Genomic DNA, 25864 nt, shown 5'->3' with positions numbered 1-25864 from the left:
AAAATTGATATCAATCGAAAATAGTGATTCATAGTATATCATATCGAATACAAATATTTTTTTTTTAATTTTTGACAATGAAAGTAAATTGTATCTATAATGACGCTTTATAAAAAAATCTCCTATCTTACATCCCTTCAGTATCTTCGCTTTTCTTTTGTTATCTTTGTGTTTCAAAAATTTTTATTCCAATGGGCATCCATGTATTGTACATTTAGTTGTTTTAAATTCCATCAAACTACTGCAAAAAAATGAATATCCTTTAATGTAAATGTTAATTGCTACAAAGCTTATCTGGATAAAAGCATACAATGAATATACACGTGCAAGTATACCTTAACTATGTTTGTATTTAGTATTTTAGTTAGTAGTTGATCGTGGAAAGCAAGAGAAAATGGTTACTGCGATAAAACGTCCCTTAATTTATTCCAAAACACTGTGTCACCAAATTGATCGTTTAGGTATTCGATATAAGAGTTGGATTGAACTATTTTAAAACCATCATTGGTAAATCTTTTGGTGCCATTTTCTCTAGAAATACTAGAAATAATACGCTTTCCTCATTTCTGGAATAAATGCTTTCCACTTTTGCCATGTTGTATTCAAACATACACCAGTACGAATCCAGATAATTATGTGACATCATAATGACCACTTGTCGGCTGTTGTGAATTGCATAATTTATTATGTGATGTTTTATGCGATGTCATTTCCAGGTAGAAAATCTCTTTTATGGATACACAGCTTCAATCCAGCCTCGCTTTCAAAACAATGTAAAAGGTTGTCATGAACGAAAAATCTATCGTTGTTGTCGTAGGATATAAAAGCATCGTACTCATATTGGCTGTCATTGTCGTAGTTTCCTTTATTTTGCACTTGATATTTATTTTTGACTATGTAATACATATATCGCAAGCGCCACTAATTGCGATAAGCCATGCCCCAAATTAAAACGAAAAGAAAAACGACTAATGATGCTACTTCCATCTGAAACTCTTCATAAATTCTACTTGACTTCCCTAATGATTCTCGATTTGCACTATTCCTTACACCGTACGTTTTGTTTTCACTGTGAATCTTTATTTTCGTCGTTGTAATTCATTCTATAAAGTTTTTTGCGCCGCAAGTGCATTTCAACGGATTCCCACTAAAATCTAATGAAAACTTGTTGTTTACCTTATACACATCTTCTAATTGATTACGAACATTTTCGTCTTAACTAGAAATTTTGTTGTTTGATAAGTTCAAATTTGTTAGATTTTTCATGTGATTGATTTGGAAGGCAATATTGTCCATTATATTTTCTCCTAAATTTATGTCAACCAAATTTAGCTGAGATCTAAAAATATTATATTGTAAGCTTGGAATTTTTGTAAAATCGACGCATTGAAGACACAGAATATGCTGCATTATTTTCTAATCAGTGTCCTCGGGCAGAACGAATCCAAGTAGATTATTTTGTAAAAGTAATGTTTTCAAATTCGGGAAGCTTTTACAAAATACATTTGACACATTCGAACATAAGTTATTAGACAAATCTAAATGGTGCAAATGTTTAAATGTTAGTAGTGGACCTATCCATGAATAGAAAATGTTTCAAACTCAATGACTCAAATCTGCATATTCTAGCATATTATTAGAAACATTTACTCCTTGTAGTTCATATCGAAGATAGAATGCACTAAAATGAATTGTTTTAATTTTTTTTGGAATAGATAAAAATGAAAAATGTGATTTAGACTTTGTTTCGTCAGGAGATTGTTTTGCTCGCAAACCTGATTGCAGCATTATTGTTCATAATGAAACTTATGCCGAGACATCGACATTTTGTTTAAAGTAACACGTGGTTTTCAACTGTCCGTTTACTTCCATTCTAAGTATAAAAAATACGAGAAAATTAATAAGTGTATTTACCATATTTCTGAAATGAAAATGTGTGTCAATTATTACCAAAAAAATGCCGATATATCATGAATTGATTCGAACATTTGGCCTTTGAAATATTGATATTGGATATTACACATTCGAAGCTTAAACACATATATGACTTTTTCCTAAGATTTTAGGTAACAGTTTTTTATCAGGTTATGACCCGATTTGTTACTTAATAAATGCCTTCATTTAACCGGTCCTTGGCGACAAAACATGTTGTTAGTTGATGTAATGCTCGGCAATGATATGAGTGCGATACATATTACCTCCTCCAGTTTATGTAAAGTATTTCTACAAAATATAAGAATTATGTAACTGAACCAAACGCTAATTGATGATTTTAAGTTTTTGTTGAAACAAAATTCTATAAAAACGCAATAGATGAAATAAGAGAGCCACATAGAACCTTGTTACTTTACCAAAAATTTCATTTGACTTTCGGAATTAGAGATCTTTTAAAAACCAATCAATTTCATTCGCGAAACTATGTTATTTGAACTAATATAATAAAACTTAGTATGCACAAGGAATTATTTGTTTATGTATTATCAAGCAAATCAATATTTTCGACATTTTCCTCTTTGGTTTATGTTCATTTCCGTATTTGAAATACATTTCAATAGTTGTCCACACATTTTATGTACATATTAATAAAAAAAAAAGAGATGTTAGGTCAATAAGAAAGCAAGCTTACTATAAAAATCGAAGAGGAAAACACATATACAAGGCAAAAAATGTCTTCTTCAGTAGAAAGGTTTCATTACAATTTATCAGCCTCTTTTAAACCTTCAAGTTTATTTACAAGATTGCATGTGACATTCATAGATTTCGTTCAACATTCAGATAGTTTTTCGACCAGCTAATGAAGAGCAAAAATGTTTGTCTATATGAAAAAAATGTTAAATTTTTGAGGTTTTGTCTGTGTAAGTATCGTCAATTTTAATAAAACAATTGAAAAAAGAAAAATAACAAAATACCGAACTCCGAGGAAAATTCAAAACAGAAAGTCTCTAATCAAATGGCAAAATCAAAAGCTCAAACACATCAAACGAATGGATAACAACTGTGATAAACCTGACTTGGTACAGGCATTTTCTTATGTAGGAAATGGTGGATTAAACCTGGTTGTATAGCTAGCTAAACCTCTCACTAGTATGACAGTCACTAAAATTTCATTATATTGACAACAATGTGTGAACATAACAAACATATATAATAGGTAAAAATGTCAAAAATAGGGGTACAGCAGTCAACATTGTGTTATAATGTTAATCACTATAAAACCAAACAAATATGTCAACAAAGAAAAAAGCACATAAGCAAAAACGAAAGACAAGAATACAAAATTTACCATAGCACAATAAAACTATGACATGATGTATAAGTACCGAGCCACGTCAAATGGATATTACCAAAAATAGAATAAACAGTAAAAGTAATAATTTACAAGGACAAATGAAAGAACACTAAAACACGTAATTAAGATGATAAACAACGTCATTACCTAGAATCTATACTTCAAGACCATCGTGTATTATTTGTGAAGTTTTTTAGAAAAAGGACGAGACGTTCTTTAACATAACCCTGGTTTATCAACTTTCTGCTCAGACACTGGTGACGTTTTACAAATTCTGAGTAGCAGCTGCAAGCTCTTGAATGCCGAATGAGTTGGGAAATGTATATCCAATATGCAGGTGAAGTTGGTATATTGCTACTTAGGTGGGGGAAATTGAAAATCTCAAAATTAAAATCGTCTCGTTTGTCATAGATTCTGGTACTGAGATGACCGCTTGTGTCAAATTCGAGGTATAAGTCTAAAAATGAGGAAGAGGAAGCCGTATCTATTGTTTCTTGAATTGTTAGTTCTGGAGGATATATTAATGGAACCCAATCAGAAAAGTGTGAATTGTTAATGGAAAGAACGTCATCAATATATCTGATGTGAAATTAAATGATCTGGCTTCTTTGATCTTATCGTTTTTGACAAGTGTCTGAAGGAACTCCGACTCATATGAAAATAAGAAGAGGTCGGAAAGAAAAGGCACACAGTTCGTTCCCAAAGGAATGCCAAATACAATAAATATGTTGTCAATAAGAAACTCCAGCATACTGATCACTTGTTCCTCTTTGTATCATGTTTTACCTTTTTGTTCACTATTAACAAAATATGCCGTATGGTATCCCAAAGTAATAAATTTATAGCGTATGCTACCATTTTTATGTTGAAAAGATATTCTTTTACACGATTTTTCAATTTTACATGGGTAATGGTGGTATACAGGTTTGACTATAAATTTTCACTTCTGTTCTCGTACTATGAACACCAAAACTATTTATTTTGTAAAACATATTTTCCGTATTCCATTACTGTATGCCTTACAACAAAATTATTTTCATTTACCTGTGTACATGGTTATTTTATTTGGCTGCATTTTGTCCTAGGTAATTATGGCTGTCGTTCTGATATTATTTAACATCTCACCCCTTATTTTATTGATTTTGTATTAACATAGTGTCATAGATCAACTTTATTCGTTCAGTGTTTGTTCACTTGTTTGTGCTAATATGTTTTTTGATTGAGTTAAGCCATTTCAATTGATATTTTATAGTGTGTCTTTCTATGTTGTGATATTACACTATTGTTTCAGGTAAGGGTGAAGGTTGGTACCTATTAAAACGTTTAAATCCGCTGCATTTGTTTGCACCTGTCCCAAGTCAGGGCCCGATGTTCATTGGTTGTCGATTGTTGATGTGGTTCATAAATGTTTCTCGTTTCTCGTTTTTTTTATATAGATTAGATCGTTGGTTTTCCTGTTTGAATGGTTTTACACTAGTAATTTTTGGGGCCCTTTATAGCTTGCTGTTCGGTGTGAGCCAAGGCTCCGTGTTGAAGACCGTACTTTGACCTATAATGGTTTACTTTTACAAATTGTGACTTGGATCGAGAGTTGTCTCATTAGCACTCATACCACATCTTATTATATCTATAATTGAAAAATTTAAAGTTTTGATAGAACTAATTTCAGAGAAAGATCGAGATTTAAAATTATTCAGAAGTTGCTTAGAGTTTTTTAGAATCCACATATGGTTAATACCACTACGCGAGTAAACAGTTTCACAGTATTATTGATGTTGTGCTCAACGTTTATATGCATATGTTGTTTCAAAGATCTCACTTTGTACATACTTATTAATTATTTTACAATAAAATCACATTATTTTGTAATACTTAGCATTCTAGGCCAAACTGACACCTCTTTTGTCTTGACAGTATTCAATATCTACTATTTCCAATGTGAAGTATTAAAAAATAAAATTCACAATTCACAATTCTTAACTGTACTTACCCCCACTGTATATTTATAACACCTCATATATGTTGTAATAATGATCGCCTACCGTTTAACAACTAAGTTTAAATGAACAGAATGTTATCTTTGATCATTTTCTGAACCATGACGTCACGTTAACAGTAGTCAGAGCATTGTGTCAATCAAATCATCATCCGCTCAATCATGAAATGTTGTACTAATCATTTATATTTATATTTCTCTCACAATTATCTGATTGATTGGAGTAATTGTTTTTTTTATTTTTCCCCATAGAAAAAACCCATGGATAATCCAAATTTTAAAGAAGTCATTTTAACATAACGAATTTCGCTAGCACTTAATGTTGTGCCCTTCTTTTTAAACATTTAAGGTAGCTTGGGTGTCTAAATGTTCGATCATAGTTTTTTCTTAAACGTCTGTGTAGACTTCTTGGTCAATGAACTTTCAAATTTCAACATAAAAACTAGGGGTCACGGACCTTTTTTTCCGTTAAAATGCTTGGAAATTGACGAAATCCCATTTATTTTACTTGGGTTATAAGGAGGGGAACTTGATTATTCCTGATTGATGTAACAATCAACGATAAAATCGGTTCAATGAGATAATTGCTTTTAATAAATATTTCCGAAATGCCAAAGAAAAATGTTCACAGGCCTAGCTAATTTTCTTGAACAAATTCTGAAAACACAAATTATCCGATAAAATACAATATAATTATCTGCCCTAGATTTCAGAAGGAATTTTTTTTCTGATAATTTCAAATACTTTTAACGACACTTAACTTTTTGATAGTTAAATCTTTAAATTTCAAGTTAAGGGTTTCTGTTGTATATATTGAATGATTCTTGGTAAAAATATTTTTAAGCAAAAAAAGTATGTTTTCAAAATGGCCAGACGGAATACTCAGAAAAGGACACCCGATCTACTTTAATCAGTTTTTTATCTTTTATGTTTGAAGATAAATGTCTTCAACAGCTTATATTTGTATTTTACAGGACATAATTAACGTAAATATTATAGAAATAAATTAGTTGTTTGTTTAATTACTGCGTCTACTTCTTTTGTTTTGTTTTGTTTTTAATTGTTTTGATTTGTTTTGATTTTATGTTTTGTTGTTACGTTTGAAGGAAGGGTAAAACAATTACTAATTTCCTAATTGACAGTTTGAAGCAATACTTGTTCTGGTCATTGCACATGATAAGTTTTTCTTTTCGTGTTTATGATGTAGCTATAAAGTATCTTCTATGAAGTACAGCAATCCACGTTAAAGTGTTGACAACATGATTGCATTTCAGTTGATAACAAGTAGTTCCATGTTTCCAATAACTATCATCATCCCTTGACAAGTAATATATTGTAAATCAACTTTTATGGGTACGTATACCCACACACACACACACACACACACACACAGAGAGAGAGAGAGAGAGAGAGTGGGAGAGTGCACATGATAAATAATCGCAATATTTCGCTAGACAAACTAGCTTCATCAGGAGTGCAGCTATCCAGGTGATAATCGGATGATGATATAAAACTGTTGCAGCTTTTCGTATAGTTGGTATCAGCATATCGATTCATACATTCGTATGACTTTCCAGATCTTTTCATTTGATGCATATTAAAACTGTCACTTCGTTGTAGTAAGGTTAGTTACGTCCAGGTATTTTAAGGACGATGCAACATTATAAACACTTTGAGGTACCGTTTTTCATCTTTTTGACAAAAAGTATCGATCTTTAAGTACTCATAGTTACGAAAAGTTATTTCAAGCCCAATGGTAACTAATAAATAAATCATATCATCAATCAATAAAATGTCACTTATGTATGTAAAAATCATAAGCAGACCAGGAAAAGCATGATTTTGTGCAAAACATAAATAAAATAAAAATATTCTAGGAATTTATCAACTAAATATATTACGAGTTTACGACAAACTAATACTAATAATTAAGAATGTGTTATTATTTAGTTTTTATTACTTAGTCAAATAGCTGCTAATGTTTCTACGTATTTTCTCATCTTTGGCCTTCAGATGTTTCGGTTTGAGCGTTCCTGATGGAGGTTAATCCAGAAAGCACTTGGGACGCACGACATTTTTAAAGTGTTATTTACTTTCATAAATTTAATAAAAATCGTATATTAATGTTTGATAACATGGATTACGCGTATGTGTATGTCAACTATATATGATAGAAGTTACACTTTCTTTCAAGTAATAAATGCACAACGAACTTACTAATTGAACTGAAAAAGAAAAGGTCAAAGTCATTAGTTTGATACTTGATAATCTTCAAAGTGATAAGAATAATTAGAAGCAACAGTTGTTTACCGATGTTGAAATCTCATTAATCGATACAGAACATATTAATCAAGAAAGATAACAAAGTTGAGAATTGTCTGATTTTCAAAAGGAACGAGACTGACCGGTGCGTTGACAGGGGGAAGCATGTCCTTTTGGATATTCTAAATATGTCTGTTTTAATGTAGATTTGTACCTTCGCTCAATAATTTAGTTGTTTGTGTAGTACTTTATGGATTGTTAAGAAACAAAGTACGAAAACTATATCAGGCAAAGTTGACCATAGATTAATTTGGCTATTTCTGTTTAGATCCCTTTTGGTCATATCACTCTTTGTCTATGTATTTTTATATCCCTGGCTTTCAATGGTTTGAGCGTTCCTGATGAAAGTAAATCCAGAAAAGCTTCCTGTTATTTTCATGTAGTATAAATAATAAAACAAAATCATTAACAATACATTTTATTGGATACGGGTCCAAATCTCTGGCCTGTGATAGGTGTCCTGGAATAGAAAAAAAATATGTACTTGATACTTTATCGCCACGCTTAAAAGTTGGAATTTGTGTATTTGTTTTTTTCATTTTATTTGGTTTTATTAAAGTTTTCTTTTACAATTAAAATATTCCTTATAGTTTTAAGCCAAACAAAGTCAATGTGATTTATATATTTTATTATAAAGGTTTAAAGTCAAACTTAGACACCCTTCCCAACTGCAACAAAACGTATACGAATTAATTGTCCCTGTCTTTTTGCTCTTATGACAGTCTAAACACAATAGTTTTAGTCAATCTTGTTATAGTTTAATGAGAGCCTCTAATGGTATCTTGAGATTCTGGAATAATCTCTTTACTTAAATTAGTTTATATCAAACTGGTTTAATAATTGCTGAAATAAATTTGACATGAAATTTTATTGTTGATCTTGCTGGATAGTTTTGATCAAAACTATAATTGAAAAATAATTGCCTTTATACACCTCATCAAAACACTAAAATGGCATTTTATAAATTTGGAGCAATCGGAACGCTTTCCTGGGTTAACCATCATGAGGAACGCCCAAACTCAAAAAATTGAAGCCAAGAGTATTTTGATAGGAGCTTTATGACCAAAGGGGCAAAAAGGATTAGCTTAATTAATCTAAGGTGATCTTTGCTTGAGGAAGATAGAACCTCAGTTTCTTAAAAAATTATAAATGTACATCATATAATACATCGTGCTAGTACTGAATCACTGACTTCTATTAAAGGTTCCAATTCTGCACTATAATATAAAACTCATCGTAGATACCAGGATCTTCATGCTCTTTTTCTTTAGGTTCATCTCTCTTCTCCTTTTACACTTTTTCTGTTCTTTTCATTATCATGATTTAGTAGTTATTTTTGTTCTCTTACATATCGATATGGTCAGAGCTAAAATATCTTTTGACCCAACTTCTTGTAACTTCTTGCAAAATTTTCCGAGTTTGCATACAACCAAAGGGCGATAAACGTGTATTAAAACATTGCTCACAGCCAAACAAACCCTGCAGCCAGTTAAGCTTTAAATGTTTTTTGTGTCAAGAGAACCTACTATACTTGCAACTTATATTACATTTGACATGTTCGATCGTTAATGGTGCAGACTTTAGGCCAATGTATAAGACAATATAAAGTATCCATACTTATATCTAACAGGCATTGCGGAGTTTTTTGATTATATAGATTTATGATATTCTAAATTTCAAATTTATTATTTGGAGGAGGCGTGCCTCATCATTTTCTATCAACTTAACCCTTGTTAAAATCTAGTGGTAACATATAAATTATGCATCATTATTTTTTTATATTTGTGTAAATACAATTTTAACTGCACACGTTTTGCAAATATTTGTTAGATATAAAAGCTTTTTAACAGTTTCCGATTGATGGATGACTGAGTGAACAATATTCTCTTATGTCCTCTTCTGTTTTTTTAAATCTCATTCGTGGAACCTTTTTATATTTTCTGAAAATAAGATTTCTCAACTATGAAACTTCGTAACTCGTTATTTCTAAAAGCTGGGTAAATACATACAAACATGTATATCTTAGACACGAAGATGTGTTTATGTTTATTTGCACAGTACAATATTTGTAATTACGTCTTTGTGTATAATCATCAAATGTATCTTTATTCGCTATGAAACAATAGAAAAGTTTGACGAGCATCGTTTATCTTCGTGGTTTTGAAGATCATACAAAAAAAATAATATTTACTAGCATGTACGAATATTTTGTTGGTCCTGCAATTTAACATTTTTTACAAGTAATTTTACTTCCCAACCGATGAATTTCTTTTTGAATTAAATGGACATAATCCCGACGAGGACTCCAAAAAGTGGCGTGAGTAATCTGTAATCATTACTCAAATTCCACGAAAGATACACTTTATGCAACCAACAACACAAAGAAATGAAAGAAGGCAAACACTGACACTGTTTCCGAGTTGGAACAGTTACATGCTGCATGGTAAAACTAGTTTGAACAATGATTGAAACTTTTTCAAGAAACAAAAACAAAAGGCAAGATGACCGTCACAGTTGAACACAGTTTAACATAGAACCCTATGTGAAAGAAAAAGAAATAGCTCAAAACAATATCTTGAAGAGTCACAAACAATACATGAACTCTGTGATGATAACAATGTCAAACATACTAAAACAAATTTAGCAATTAATTTAATTACTATCTACACTGATCTGTGTCCACTTTTATTTTGTACTAAACAGGTCGATTGCAGGATGAATACAAACAAGGTTATATGCAGTGAATCGAGTGTCATACAAAACAATATTACAAATATCATATTGTTTCGATAAGCATACGTTTATTCTTGAGTCTAATCTATCAACAAAGCATCTAAACAAGATCAAGTTAGTATTCTACAACTTTTGTGAACATCAAATATTCGATAATGGATACAGTGATCATGCCTGTTATTTCTCCTTAGCATTTATACTATTGAAATCATTATTTAGAAATAATCACGTACATACATCTATTCAGGATACCAAAAAAAAATGGTATTAATATAAAATAAACTACTATGTTATTTACGTACTTTATCGAAACATTTAAAAATGTACGAGTTTAAACACAGGACGAAAAGCAAGACTTTCTGAGTTATTTCTTAAAATCATATTGCTTACTATCGACAGCAAATAAATAAATTTTATTTTTACGACATTGAAAGCGAATTGTTTTTTTTATATTGATGATTTGTCTCCTTTTGAAATCTCTCTTTGATATCTTCAACTCTCTTTTGTTTCTTTATTTAAAAAAAACACATCGACATTGTTTCAAAGAATAGCGCCAAATCTGATATATAAAAATATATTACAAAGACATGTTTAGATATAAAGTATGTTTTCACATTATGTCTTTAAAATCAAAGGGTGAAAGGGTTAAAGAAAATATATAATGTCACTGAAGACAGATATTGATTTAAGGGTCTGCAACCCGACTTTACACCAAAAACAAACGAATGTTTCGCAAATTTCAAAGGTAGATAAAATTTAACCAATGCATATTTGGAGAATGATACGTCTAAATGATAAAGAGGTTTTTATTGCAGAATAGAGCGGTACCATGAGACCCTATACTTAAACCGGGTGCATTTTTTGCTTCGAGACTAATTCTTTGGCTGCTTTGCGCAACAATGCTAAAAATTTAAAAAGGGACGACCCCCTATTCGTATGCGTGTGTGTTCTTCTGTTGAATGGAAATCGTGTGTAGAATAATCAAATTAGAGTAAGGAATTCTGGTTTAAATGGTATATTTTCTTCAAATAGGCATCCAGAATCCATACATTTAGTTGTTTTAAATTCCATTAGAATCTGCAAAATGAATGAGTATCCTATATATGATGTAACTGTACATTGCTACAAAGCTTATATGGATAAAAGCATGACATTGATATAAATGTGAAAGTATACCTTAAACCATGAATATATGTAGTATTTTATTTAATAGTTAAACATGGGAAGAAAGAATGGAAGCACAAGATGGCTTCAAAAGCAATTGCCACAAGGTCAATGTTTTTTGTGATTTAACTAATTTTCCTTATACAAAATAATTACAACATGTACAGCGGACATGAAACTATATTGATCAAATACAGAAAAGACGTTTTACAATTGATTTTGACTACCTCAGTATCATAAGGTGAGGTGATTTCTCTTTTTGAAGTTGATAGGCAGGAGTGGTGAGACTTAAAAGAGAAGTGCTTGTTGGATACCATTTGTATCCTTTTTTTTTTTATTTAATCCTTTTTTACGTTTATAATGCAACAAATGGATCAAACGCTAACTTAAGACCATTATTATCGAGTTTAAATGAATAGAAACATTATTTTGACCAAAATCAGAATCTTTTGATGGTTCGCTTGAGAAATACTTCGATTTGTTTGAATAAACAGTTGTTTCTTTGAAATATTATACGACCAGTCTACAAATTCAATGGGCTTTGTTCTTAATTTTATTTCATACGATTAAATCTTAACGAGTAGTATAAAACAAACGAAAATGGCAATGGTAAAAACGCACTTTTTCACTCGGATTTCTACCTAATTCATCTAAGTCAATAGGAAAACATGAAAATGCAAAATACATATATGAATTAATGTTTTGAAACTTTACCAGTCAACATTCTCATTAACTTAACTTGTTCTAAATCGATTAATCATAAAAACACTGGAAATTTATCGTAGCAGAAGAAGAATCTAAATTTTGTACTTCGACCAGTTTGGTATCCTGCTGCATGAATCTACGTCACGAAAATGGCAGATTCACCATATCATAAAACCAATAACTTTAAAAATGGTTACTGCGATAAAACTTCCCTAAGTTTAATCCAAAATACTGTATCACCAAATACATCATTTGGATATTCAATGTAAGAGTGCGATTGAACCAACTCTAAACCATCATTGGTAAATCTTTTGGTGCCATTTGCTCTATAAATACTAGAAATAATATGTTTTCCTTATTTCCAGAATAAATGATATCCACTTTTGTCATGTTGTATTCAAACATACACCAGTACGAAGCCAAATAATTATGGGACATCATAATGACCACATATCGGCTGTTGTGAATTGCTAATGTAATGTTTGCCGCAATGTCATTTCCAGGTAGAAAATCTCTTATATGGATACACAGCTTCAATCCAGCGTCGCTTTCTACACAATGTAAAAAGTAAAATCACAAAAATACTGAACTCGGAGGAAAATTCAAAACGGAAAGTCCCTAATCAAATGGCAAAATCAAATGATAAAACACATCAAATGAATGGACAACAACCGTCATATTCCTGACTTGGTACAGGCATTTTCAAATGTAGAAAATGGTGGATTGAACAACGATGCGTGAACAAAACAGACATAATAGGTAACATGGTCAAAATATGGGTACAGCAGTCATCACTGTGTCACAATCTCAAAACAAACAAACATTTAACATAGAAGCACAAAAATCATCTATCAAATTTAACAACCACATTCATTGCTTACTTATATATGTATATAAATCAACCCATAAAGGATTGAAATATTAAAATCCTGTGACTGCATTCTACTCTTAGTGTAGAGTTGCGTGTTTGACGCCAGAAAATGTAAACGTCACACAAAAGAAATATAAAATAATTTTGTCGTTCAAAGTATTTTTAAAAATATAATTTCACATGGGGAATGGTGGTATACAGGGTTGAAAAATCAGAAGTTTTTGTTAGAACTAATTTCAGAAAAAGACCAAAATTTAAAATTATCCAGAAGTTCCTTTGATTTTTAAGAATCCACATATGGTTAATACCACTACGCGAGTAAAATAATTTTGTCGTTCAAAGTATTTTCAAAATAATTAAAAGTTTGTCATGAACGAAAAATTTATCATTATTGTCGAAGAATATAAAAGCATCGTACTCATATTGGCTGTCATTGTCGGATTTTCCTTTATTTTGCACTTGATACTTAAACCATGTAATACATATATCACAAACACCACTTATAGCAATAAGCTATGTTCCAAATTAAAAAAAATTAATTACAAAAAAAAGACTAATGATCTACTATACCAATAATCAATGACGAATACGACGAACATGTTTTCTGAAACTCTTCATAATCTCTATCTGATTTCAATAATGGTACACGGCCCTCATTAGACATCAGACAGTAGGTTTTGTGTTTATTGTTAATCTTGATTTTTGTATTAATTCTATGGTATCACAACTACATTTTATCGAATTCCCACTTATATCAATGGAAAATTTGTTCTTCACTTTGTACACTTTTTCTAAACGACCGCAAGCATTTTCATCTAAACTAGAAATTCTGTTATTAGAAAGGTTTAAATGTGACAACTGTTTCATGTAGTTCATTTGGAAGGTAATATCATCCATCATATTTCTTCATAATTTTATGTCTATCAAATTCGCCTGAGACTTAAAAAAATGTATACGGTTAACTTGGACTCCTGTTTTCAACCAAATTAACGATTTGAAGGGCTGGCATATGATGCATTATTTCCCCTTCAGTGACACTAGGAAGAACAAAGCCAAGTAGATTACTTTGTACCAGTAACTCTATTAAGCTTAAAAAACACATTTGACACATTCGAGCATATGTTATATAAAAAATGCAAACGATTACACGTAAGAAGTGGACCTATGCACGAATTAAGATATTATGACTTAAATCTACATATGTTAAATATATTCTCAAAAACTGTTTTTAGTGGTATTTTATAGCGGGGGGAACAGTATTTGTAAAGAATTGTTTTCCGTTTTCGAGGAATTGGCAAAAATTTCAAAGTAGTGTCAAATCCGGATATTGTTTCATCAGGTACCTGCAATTGTTCACAAACCTGATTACAACATGAGTTATCAGTACGCTTGCATTTTTCTTCTTGTTCATTGTTACTTCGCAAACTGAATAAGAACGAATATTCTGCATACATATACATTCGGAAACATATTGTCTTTACGAAACATCATTGTCTGACATAAACAGTTTTCAAATGGAAGATGGAAGTTGTTGTACAGCTCCACTTTCTATGAGATGAAATCTAATACTGTCGTCATGTATTTCTTCCAAGTTTGTATATCGTAAGTGCAAAAAATGCTGCCTCAAACGTTTAGTATTCGTTTGAAATGTTTTGTGAATTTTATTAAATTTCAGAATTTTTATCGAAGTGAATGGAAGATCCATTGTCACATTTTCTAAGCCATCAAACCTTAGACACATGTTAAAAGAAATGTTTAGAATTGATAGATGACGCATAAAGCTGAATGAACCATTGTGAACGTAATTCACTTTACAAGCAGAAATATGTAAGTGCAAAAAATGCTGCTTCAAACGTTTTGTATTCGTTTGAAATGTTTTGTGAATTTTATTAAATTTCAGAATTTTTATCGAAGTGAATGGAAGATCCATTGTCACATTTTCTAAGCCATCAAACCTTAGACACGTGTTAACAGAAATGTTTAGAATTGATAGATGACGCATAAAGCTGCATGAACCATTGTGAACGTAATTCACTTTACAAGCAGAAATATCTAATTCATGTATTGTTGGTAAAGTTCTAAACGTATCCGGTTCACGGTGTGTGCGTAGCATTGCCCAGATGACACAGACCGTCCGGAGACTGTAAATGAGGCATTTCAGGGAGGTTTTCTTCAGATGTTGTGATTATTTCAGCTTATTTGTTTCTTCATATCATCTACATATAATAGTCTGTATAGATATAAAAACACATTTTTTGTTGTTTTTGTAATGTTGTTATTCTTCATGTGTAGCTTTCTCATACTGTTCAGTCATTAAAAATTTCCCCAATAAGAAAATATAGTTCATTAAATGAAAAGATTTCTTCGCTTAATACATTTTAGTCCTTAAAATGATGTTCCGGTATGTTTTGTATATACTTAGGTCAATACTGCTCAAATTTCTTGGCTGGTTAGGTATATCCTTTAGTTTTGCTTGTGAACAATCGGTATCTACATAGATATAATAAGATGTGGTATGAGTGCCAATGAGACAACTCTCCATCCAAGTAACAATTTATAAAAGTAAACCATTATAGGTCAAGGTACGGCCTTCAACACGGAGCATTGGCTCACACCAAACAGCAAGCTATAAAGGGCCCCAAAAAATTACTAGTGTAAAACCATTCAAACAGGAAAACCAACTGTCTAATCTATATAAAAACGAGAAACGAGAAACACGTATGAACTACATAAAAAGACTTCAACTACTGTACATCAGATTCCTGACTTAGGACAGGTGCAAACATTTGCAGCGGGATTAAACGTTTTAATGGTACCAAACCTTCTCCTTTTTCTGAAACAATAGTATAATATTTTGTACCAGAAGGTTTTAATCGACATTCATGGTTTTCAAATGACCGTCGTCAAAACAAAACACACAAGTAAACAGAACAGCTATATGTTTGCCATATTCCTGAATAAAACGTTTCTGCGTGAATATTTCAGAAGAGAAAGGAAATTTAAATTTCATGTTCTATGAAACCATGTGTAGGAAATTAAAGCAATCAATATATACTTGAGGGAAATAATTATGTCAAATAAAAAGATGATGATGATATTCCTTTTTTAAAACATTATTAATGACCTTGATCGCTTTCATCATGCCTAATTTTTTTCAATTCATTTTGTCAACTTAACAAGTAAACTTTCAATATATAAACTGACATCATACATTTGTTCGATAGTCAGTGTCCATTTAAAATCGTCGGTTTAAAAACTGTTGTTATGTTTTAGTTCGTGTTTGCAGCATTTATAAACTCAAGATCAGGTTATGTCACAAATTGAACAAACATGACAGTTATGAAACTAGTAAATTTACATAAAATAAAACTTAGTCAATGAAATCTTTTTTACAACACATATGAAACAAGTAGTCACCAAAATTCTCTAGTTGTATTACTTGATTTATTTCACTTTACTGGGCGGGGTTTAACTGGTTTGCTTTGCATAGACCAGTCTATATATAGACAAGTGTTTTGGGATAAACTCATCAATGAAGTGTCCAGTTATTGTCATTGATCCGGTTAAAATATGTAAATTTTATATGTGTTTTTGCAAAGTAAATAGTGAGATGCAGCCGTTGGTTTTCTTGTAAAACGGAGTTTAAAAGCATGTAAAAATTGTCAATTTTTGGAAATTGTGGATATAAAAGTATAACTAAGACGACGGCAGGTGTAAAATATGCATACGTCGTTATTCTACAACGTCTTGAAATATTTTTTTTCTTCCTCATATTCCGAATGTATTTTACCTGTTGGGTGATGGTGGCACGAGCATAAGTTACGATTTGTACTTCGATCTTATTGATTTGTCCTTTATTTTTTTTATAAATTAATAAACTTTAAACTATACTTTTTATCCCATATCTTCCATTTTTTTTGTTTTTAGTATATTCGTTTGGTGACACTGATAGGTGATTAGAAATCAGTAAAAACAGGAATCCTCCTTGTCACGCACATCTTCCAATAGACTGTGCTTGTGCAAATTAAAACGTAAGCTCCGACCGATCAGTTGAAAGCCCCCTTGAAACATCAGTGGTAATAAATGTGTGCTAAATTTGATAGTCAATGAAATGATATACTCTATTAAATTAGGTGCTCGGGGCAATCCCCTCGCTCTAAGTTTCATAGTGTATACCTGTCATAGACTAGCCTTTACTCGAAAGATTGATTTGTTTGTAACTTTTACCTCTATCAACTATCATGTCAATATTTTAATACTTGTGTATACACATTGATACACATTGAATATCGAGTGTATTTAGCCGTATTCACAACAAACGTAGCAAACTGTAAACCTTTTTCACAATGATTTTTATAAAATGAACACTGTTTAACATTAAATATATTCTCATCTTCACACTGGTTTGAATTATCTTTACATGCTTGTCTTCCAATAATTGTGTTTTCCTGCACATACTATTTAATTGGTTCTACACATAGTTCTGGTGTCATCAATTAATTCATTCCGTTCGTGTGAGAGTCCACTCAATTTGAGTTGACATTTTCAAGTGAATGATGTTTACATAATGACAGCTTTGAGATAAACCGGAGTTATAAATTGGATAACATTTGACATTCGGTTATAGGTAGGGGTGCATAAACGACTTTGGATATAATTACTCTGGCCTGTTGATAAATGTAAAAAGGTAAAAACAATCTTGCCTATAACAGAATATATATGAATATGCTACAAAATGCAGGACAATGCAAGACATAGTTTTGTCCAAAAGTGAAAATAAATTTTCGGGCGAAATTAATAATCCGTACAATCAACAGTTGTAAAATAGATATTCAATCTGCGAAAAAATAATCCCCTAAAAAACCTAAGGCCACCAAGTGGTCTTCAACACAGCAAGAAAATCCCGCATCCGGAGGCGGACTTCAGCTGGGCTTTTTAAACTATTGTGGTTAGTGATAGTTTCATCTATCCTTATTTACTTTACTTAAATTCAAACGTCTGCTACATGTAAAACATCACTTAAATTTGATACAGTTTGTTTGATATGAGTCTGATATGATATTAGAATTAAAGTTAAAATTCTTACCTCGTCGAAATGTATAAAACGCTATAACTTATAGACTATATAAATTATAGAGATATAAAAATAATAAGATTGAACAAATCCTTATCTAATTTCAGTCTTCTTTTTCTTCATTGCCCGATCAAAATTGGTCTTTCTTTTTTATCTGTGAAATATCTTTTTCATATTTTCATCCTTTTCAATTGTTTTACTGTACAGCTTTGGGTGCACTTTTAACAGATATTCTTTTCAGATAAACGCCCTCAGTTACGAAAAGAATAGATATCACAGATCTATATATACAAGTCTAAATTGGAAGGCCATATGATTTACCTCAATTTAGGATAGACTCTCGAATTTTGAAGAGTCGAAATAGAATGAACGGATAATATAAACCCGAAGGCAAATATAATTCAAGCCCAAATGAAAAAATATAAACAAGTCTAAATTGAAAACAACGTTCAAACCTATGATTGCGTTGGATAAAAACCGCAATTTTTATACGTGTGCATGTAAAACAAATTTCTTGGTAGCGCGGTCTAATTACAGCACAAACAACATTTTCCAAAAGACCAAAAAAGTATATTTTAACAAATCGCATTTGACTAGCAGGTCGAACAACGGATGTTCTTAAACCCTGGAGACTGCCATTGGCGATTGCCAAATAAACAGATCACCAGATGTAACAAAATGGATCTTAACATTATTTAATACCGAACAGAAAACAATAAACTTGCGGAAAAGATGGTATACCGCAAACAAAAGGTGCAAAAATTAATACATCATATCAGGATTTCGACAATTAATGTCTCTTCAGTGATGTTAGGAAACGAAACGCTATTTAGAAGGCCATATAATTTACCTCAATTTAGGATAGACTCTTGAATATTGAAGAGTTGAAATAGGATGAACGGATCATATAAACCAGAAGGAAAATATAATACAAGCCCAAACGAAAAAGTATAAACAAGTCTAAATTGAAAACAACATTCAAACCTATGATTGCGTTGGATAAAAACCGCATTTTTTATACATGCGCATGCAAAACAAATTTCTTGGTAGAAGGGTCTAAATACAGCACAAACAACATTTTCCAAAAGACCAGAAAAAGTATATTTTGACAAAACGCATTTGACTAGCAGGTCGAACAACGGATGTTCTTAAACCCTGCTGACTGCCATTGGCAATTGCCAAACAAACGGATCACCAGATGTAACAAAATGGATCTTAACTATTAATTTAATACCAAACAGAAAACAATAAACTTGCGGAAAAGATGGTATACCGCAAACAAAAGGTGCAACAATTACTACATAAATATATATATATATATATATATATATATATATAGGGGGAAAAATAATAAGGCTGAAAATGCACCAAATATTTATATTCAATATGAATATTCACATTTTGTCTATTACAACAACAAATTGTTCAAAGATGTTCTCAATAGTATCCTACCGGATATATATATATAAATCTTCAATATAGTGACTGAATTTTTCGTCCGAATATGAAATGCAGATTGTTAGTGGGTGCTTTAGTAACAGTGTGTATTGCTGCTTTGCACTCTATCTTTCATTCTTTAAGAGGATCCAACAGTTATTTATCTCTGAACTATGAGTTTAAATCGGGTCACATGATTCTTTTTCATGTATTTCATTTGAATTGCTTGTAATTATTTTTAGTACAGGAGGTGATCCTCTATATTAATGATAGACGATCAACGATATCTTTTTAAGATAGTCACGACGGTTGCCACATGTGGAGCAGGATCTGCTTACCCTTCCGGCACACCTGAGATCAACCTCAGTTTTAGGTGGGGTTTGTCTTGCTCAGTCTTTGATTTTCTATGTTGTATTCTGTGTACTTATGTTTGTATGTTGTTCTCTTTTTCTTTTTTAGCAATGGCGTTGTCTGTTTATATTCGACTTATGATCATGAGTATCTAGTATCTTTCACCTCTCTTTTCTAATCCTTTTCTTAAGTCTGAATGCAACAAGTGGAAATGAATTTTCTGATTTGTAACAATTTCCATTTCTAATAACAATATCGCTCAATCTAGATGGCGGCTTAGCCCATTGACTTTGGTTCTCAAAAAAAGGGACATACGGTAATTTCCCCTTCAGATACATTCAATTCACTGGTTGTGATCCTGATTATTGGCCATTTTGTCATCAATCATAATTCGAACAGGAAGAACATGCTAATCATTTATTATTACTTTATTTACTTTTATCCCTGGAATAGATTACCTTAGCCGTATTTGGCACAACCTTTTGGAATTTTGGGTCCTCAACGCTCTTCTACTTTGTACTTGTTTGGCTTAATAACTATTTTGATCTGAGCGTCACGGATGAGTCTTATGTAGACGAAACGCGCGTCTGGCGTATTACATTATAATCCTGGTACCTTTGATAACTATTTACTTTTATACAACAACAAACCAATCTTTCTTTAGTTGCATTACTTCCAACTAATTGTCGATTTCATGTATATTACCTCCATATTCTACTTATATATAGATGCTATGTATCAGGTCGGCGGCAAAATTGACTCCTGTATATGTGAACCAGTCATTCAAATTAAAAAGGTGGTTGTTGGCAAATGGTGAAAAATTATAAACAAGTCGCCCTAGCCTCGGCACCTGGATGATTGTGGTTATGTTTAGTGTGAATTGGTCGAGTTGTTTCATGAACAATATTTTTTTTAAAGCTTACAACTACGAAATGCTACCCAAAGAGATGACAAATGCTCACCTGAATTAAAGTAGCATATGATTTAAAAAGAAACAAGAAGACGAAAACGGATAGAGTTCATGTGCAAAAAAACTTTGTAAGGGGTTCCGCGGAACACTGTCTCAGATCTCAGATATCACACTTTGTACCATTGCTCCCTTTAGAATCTGATTCAATAATTCACATGTTGATCAGTAAAATTCAACGAGTACTCACCTTAAGCTTATATCAATTTTTATTACTTTGAAAGATAAAAGTCATGTGTGAAATGACTGCTGAAACTATTGTGCTAGCTAGTGTTGCCAGAAATGAAACAAATACATATGACTCTAAAGAAATTTGCAAAATTAACATCTGTCAACATCTCCCTTACAAGTAAACAAGATGTTATCACAGTGGCTATCGGTTAAGGAGAATAATAGTAATATTGCAGAATCAGATAACAAGTATTCGCAATATAAATATTTGATTAATGAATAGTATTTTGCTAATGAAAAGTGAAAATATTTCCAACCTATTCAGGTTGAAAAATAAAGAGGCAAACAAAATATTTTCAAAAATAGAACTTATATTATATTTTTCCGACTTTGAAAGATAAAACTCTTGTGTGAAATGACTGCTGAAAATGTTGTGCTTCAGGAAATGAAACAAATACATATGAAATTTACATAATTTACAACTACTCCCTTGCAAGTAAACAAGATGTAATCACCGTGGATATCGGTTTAGGAGAATATTAATAATTCTATTATTTATTATTCATAATTAAACTCATCAAACCTCAGCATTGTCTGTATGTGAAATTGCAGGGTGCTGGTTGCATTTCTGTAAATATAGACAATGCCATTTCCCATAGGAACTCCCTTTGCGGCTAAAACTGTGCCACTTTTACTATGGTGTTTCGTAAAAAATTATATCCTAGAATGGAAAGTTGATATGCACTACTATTCAATTCAAAGGTCAAAACATAGGACTCTGCCGGTATTTTCAACATTTGTATGCCCGAATTTGTAAGAGTTGTAACTTATACTAAAATTCTGTACTACCCCTGCCTTCACTTTGTGCCTACTATAGAATTCAATTTTCAATGAAACAATATGTTTTTATACTGTAAATATTCCTAAGTTATGTCTCTATGGGATGAAATTTAGAGATTATATCTAGGAACCAGTATGTAAACAAAACGAAATATCTATGAAAATTATATATCTCCCCAAGGGGTGGTTTGAGAAACAGCTGTATTTACAAAGTGAAAGTGCACCCTACTGTTTGTTCATCTTACTAATGGCACTGGCAGGTAGATTTGCTTTCTCTAGGGCTTTGTAAAAAAAATGAAGGACCTGTTATGTCTTCCATATTGTTATATTTGTGTCACCCTGATAAATAAAAAAAAAAGAAATGGGTTACCTCCCTTCAATAAGACATTGCAAAACATGAATAAATCTTACATTTAAAAAAAATATAGATCAAAGCGAGATAAATAAGTTACTGCTATTCTAGGGCATAATTGGTACTTTCAAATAATAACTAGCACCTCAATTTTGACTACACATTTTAAATTTTGATAGCAATATTTCTTAGCAGCATTTCCTGAAAGCAATACTTGATCTAAATTTGTGTTCGCTATTATAAATGCATGTTAAAGAACTCTGAATTTGCAGTGTACATATACATATACAATAGCTAGCAAAATATCTGCTACAATTAAGTTTCATTTACTAAAATAAAGCTACCTTGAGGTTGATCAGTTGTCTTTTTCTGAGCATCCCTTCTGGTCATGTTGCAAAAAAATGTAGGTTTAAAAATATTTATGAAGTTACATTCAGTATACAACAAATACATCTACAACATCAAATTTACACATCAAACTAACAAGAAATTTAGTGTTATTAAGTGAATTTAAAGTTTACAAAAAATCCTTTAAAATCAAGTGCATTTAATTATACTGAATTTGATAAGACAATTTGTGTATTTTAAATTTCTCATGAAAATAACATCTGTGACCCGCTATTTTTATATATATTACAAAGGAGTTTATGAAAAGTAATTCTCTCGTTGAATTTTAACCAATTATATCGTTAAATGTTTCCTCAAAATTGAACTAGAGGTTCTAAAGAGCCAGTGTCGCTCACCTTGGTCTGTGTGCATATTCAACAAAGGACACCCTCCAATACTGTAGACGAGAAAAAAACTTCATGACAAAAATCTATGTTTTGTTGATCATTCAGTCTCTATACCATCTTCATATTTTGCTCAAAACACGAAAGAGGGTAACCAATATTGTCAATTTAAGGGCAATTACTCCTTAGAAGAGTGACAGTCTACCAATATATTGACAAACTTTAACTTGTAAGTATATCCTGCCTTGCTGTTCATTTTTGTTTTATTTAAAGTGTCTGTTTATCAATTATATCATTTATCATAGTCGTCGGACTATTTACGGCATATTGTCTCAATTGTAGATTTTGTCTTGCTGATCAAATTTGCTTATTTAAGTTTCTATTTTTTCTAATTTATTACTATTCTAAAGATATAAGGAACAAACGAAACAAATCGTCATCAAAGGCAAATAATTCTAATAAGGGGCCGACTGCCGATTTCGACCTGCCGACTTATTTGCAGAACTTGTCTTGTTGATCATTTTTGCAATTTAGTTTTCCTCTTTATCTATTAAAAATTTCAAGATAAAATGCAAAAATGAGAAAATGGCAACATTTGTCACTTATAATCAAAAGCAATAACTCCTTTGACTGTTTTGGCGAATATCAAAAATTGGTAGAGCTCTATTTATAAACGGTTTTCAATGTAATAGACAAAATTCACAGACGCTTAATCTTCCAGACTAATTGACCAGCATACCTATAGACTGTCAATAAAATTTTTGCGCACTCAATAGGGGTAAATTCAGTAAAAAATCTCCCATTGACTGTAATGCTAATCTATGTCTTGAATTAAATTTATACCTGATTTACCTTTAGAAATTAGAAAATTTCATATATCATTCATGAAAGTATAAATGTAGCCCTATCATTTGCAACAATAAAAACATAGGGTCATGCGGCATTTTTGGGCCTTCACATGGCCTTGTTTACAAACACTGTAGATTCGCACTTAATTCCTTCACTGACCCCCATTACTTTTCAACCCTGTAGTAAAAATATTTAGTACATTCAGCATTTATTTTTTATTTTTTTTCAACTCTAGTTTTTATCCATCTATCAAAAAATATTTATTACAAACATTATCTACCAATCAGAAGAGCACATGAATTCAGTTTTATACAGAAAGCTCTCCCCCAAATGGGCGGTCCCTGATGACATATATTTATTTACTGAATTTACCCCTATAAGGGACTATTTAGTAGCTTTTCCCTCTTTTTTTGTAATAATCATGTAATGTATCCAATTTTCAACTTCCAGTTCCTATACAACATTCATAAATGCTGAACTTGTAAAGATAGAGGAAAATTTATACTACAGCCCATACTGCGGCCAATGTATATTTGGTATATAAAGTTGCATATTGACTGTTTGTAAAAGAATGGTGTAAAATACTATGCTTAATAAATATGAATTGTTTTCTGTGTTTGCTTTGACCAGTATTGCAAGTACATCTAGAAACTAAAGTCTTGATGTACTCTTAGTTAAATTTTGCCTTATATGGAAGTGTTTGATTAAATACCCTGAAAAGACCACAAAAACACTTTTCAAAGGTTTTTTTAAGCAGTTTCATACAAAAAAAACCAACAATTATGTTTCATTTGACTAAATTTGTGTTTTAATTACTTGTAAAGTTCACAAAATGTCATTGACAATCACTCTGCAGAAATTCCTGTTACCCCAACATCAGGATGGTTTCTTCGCCAAAACTAGACAGACAAAACTGAAGTAGAAAAAAATGCCAAATATGAAAAAATAAGACTGGGTATGACCAAACTTTGCATTTGGAAGATTAAAGTAACAATTTAGAATATTTAAAAGCAATTATTTAACATAGTAATCCAATTACAAACATTTCAACACTAGTTTCATAGATGAAGGGCATGTAATCATAAAAAGTTATCTACAATTTTTTTTAAATAAAGAAACGCAATGCGTTATGTAAAAATAAATGAATATCTTCATGCGGTCAGATTATTCAAGTGTTAAAATATTTGAAAAGTGCTTATTTACAACTTGTTCTACAACTTAACATGGTGAAACACAGCTAAAAAAAATATACACTGTCAAAGGGAGGTAATTCTGATTTTCCATATGATTTTACACATAATGAGGAGAAATATGTGCGAAATGTGTTGTAAAATGGGGGGAATATTTATGCCTTTCATTGATATCATAACTCTCAAGTGTAATTTCTATTGTTTCGTTCAATCTGGACACAAAAACTGATTTTTACCATATACCCCATGCTTCCTCTCACAGTACACTCAGTGCATCTTGGATAGCCGAGTTAAACATAGAAATTTGTGTAAAAAACAACTTCAAATGGTTCCAAAATGCTTCCATTGCATTAATATTCACAGGAAATAAGTTTTGTGATTATTGTGTGGCCTTGGACAAGTACAGTGACAGAATGCATATTTTCCTATAGGGGTAAATTCAGTAAAAAATCTCCCATTGACTGTAATGCTAATCTATGTCTTGAATTAAATTTATACCTGATTTACCTTTAGAAATTAGAAAATTTCATATATCATTCATGAAAGTATAAATGTAGCCCTATCATTTGCAACAATAAAAACATAGGGTCATGCGGCATTTTTGGGCCTTCACATGGCCTTGTTTACAAACACTGTAGATTCGCACTTAATTCCTTCACTGACCCCCATTACTTTTCAACCCTGTAGTAAAAATATTTAGTACATTCAGCATTTATTTTTTATTTTTTTTCAACTCTAGTTTTTATCCATCTATCAAAAAATATTTATTACAAACATTATCTACCAATCAGAAGAGCACATGAATTCAGTTTTATACAGAAA

General features: G+C 31.3%; 2 pseudogenes; both read right to left on the bottom strand.

Annotated features, from left to right (window-relative positions):
* Positions 1-326: 326 nt before the first annotated feature.
* On the bottom strand, positions 327-1707 carry LOC127716344 (toll-like receptor 4; annotated as a pseudogene).
* A 10695-nt stretch (positions 1708-12402) lies between these two features.
* On the bottom strand, positions 12403-15577 carry LOC127715793 (toll-like receptor 4; annotated as a pseudogene).
* Positions 15578-25864: the final 10287 nt, after the last annotated feature.

This window comes from Mytilus californianus, unplaced genomic scaffold, assembly GCF_021869535.1.
Source record: "Mytilus californianus isolate M0D057914Y unplaced genomic scaffold, xbMytCali1.0.p SCAF_9, whole genome shotgun sequence".
In the NCBI taxonomy this organism is placed as follows: domain Eukaryota; kingdom Metazoa; phylum Mollusca; class Bivalvia; order Mytilida; family Mytilidae; genus Mytilus; species Mytilus californianus.
Note: the sequence above shows the minus strand (reverse complement) of the source record. Positions and strands in the feature narration are given on the sequence as shown.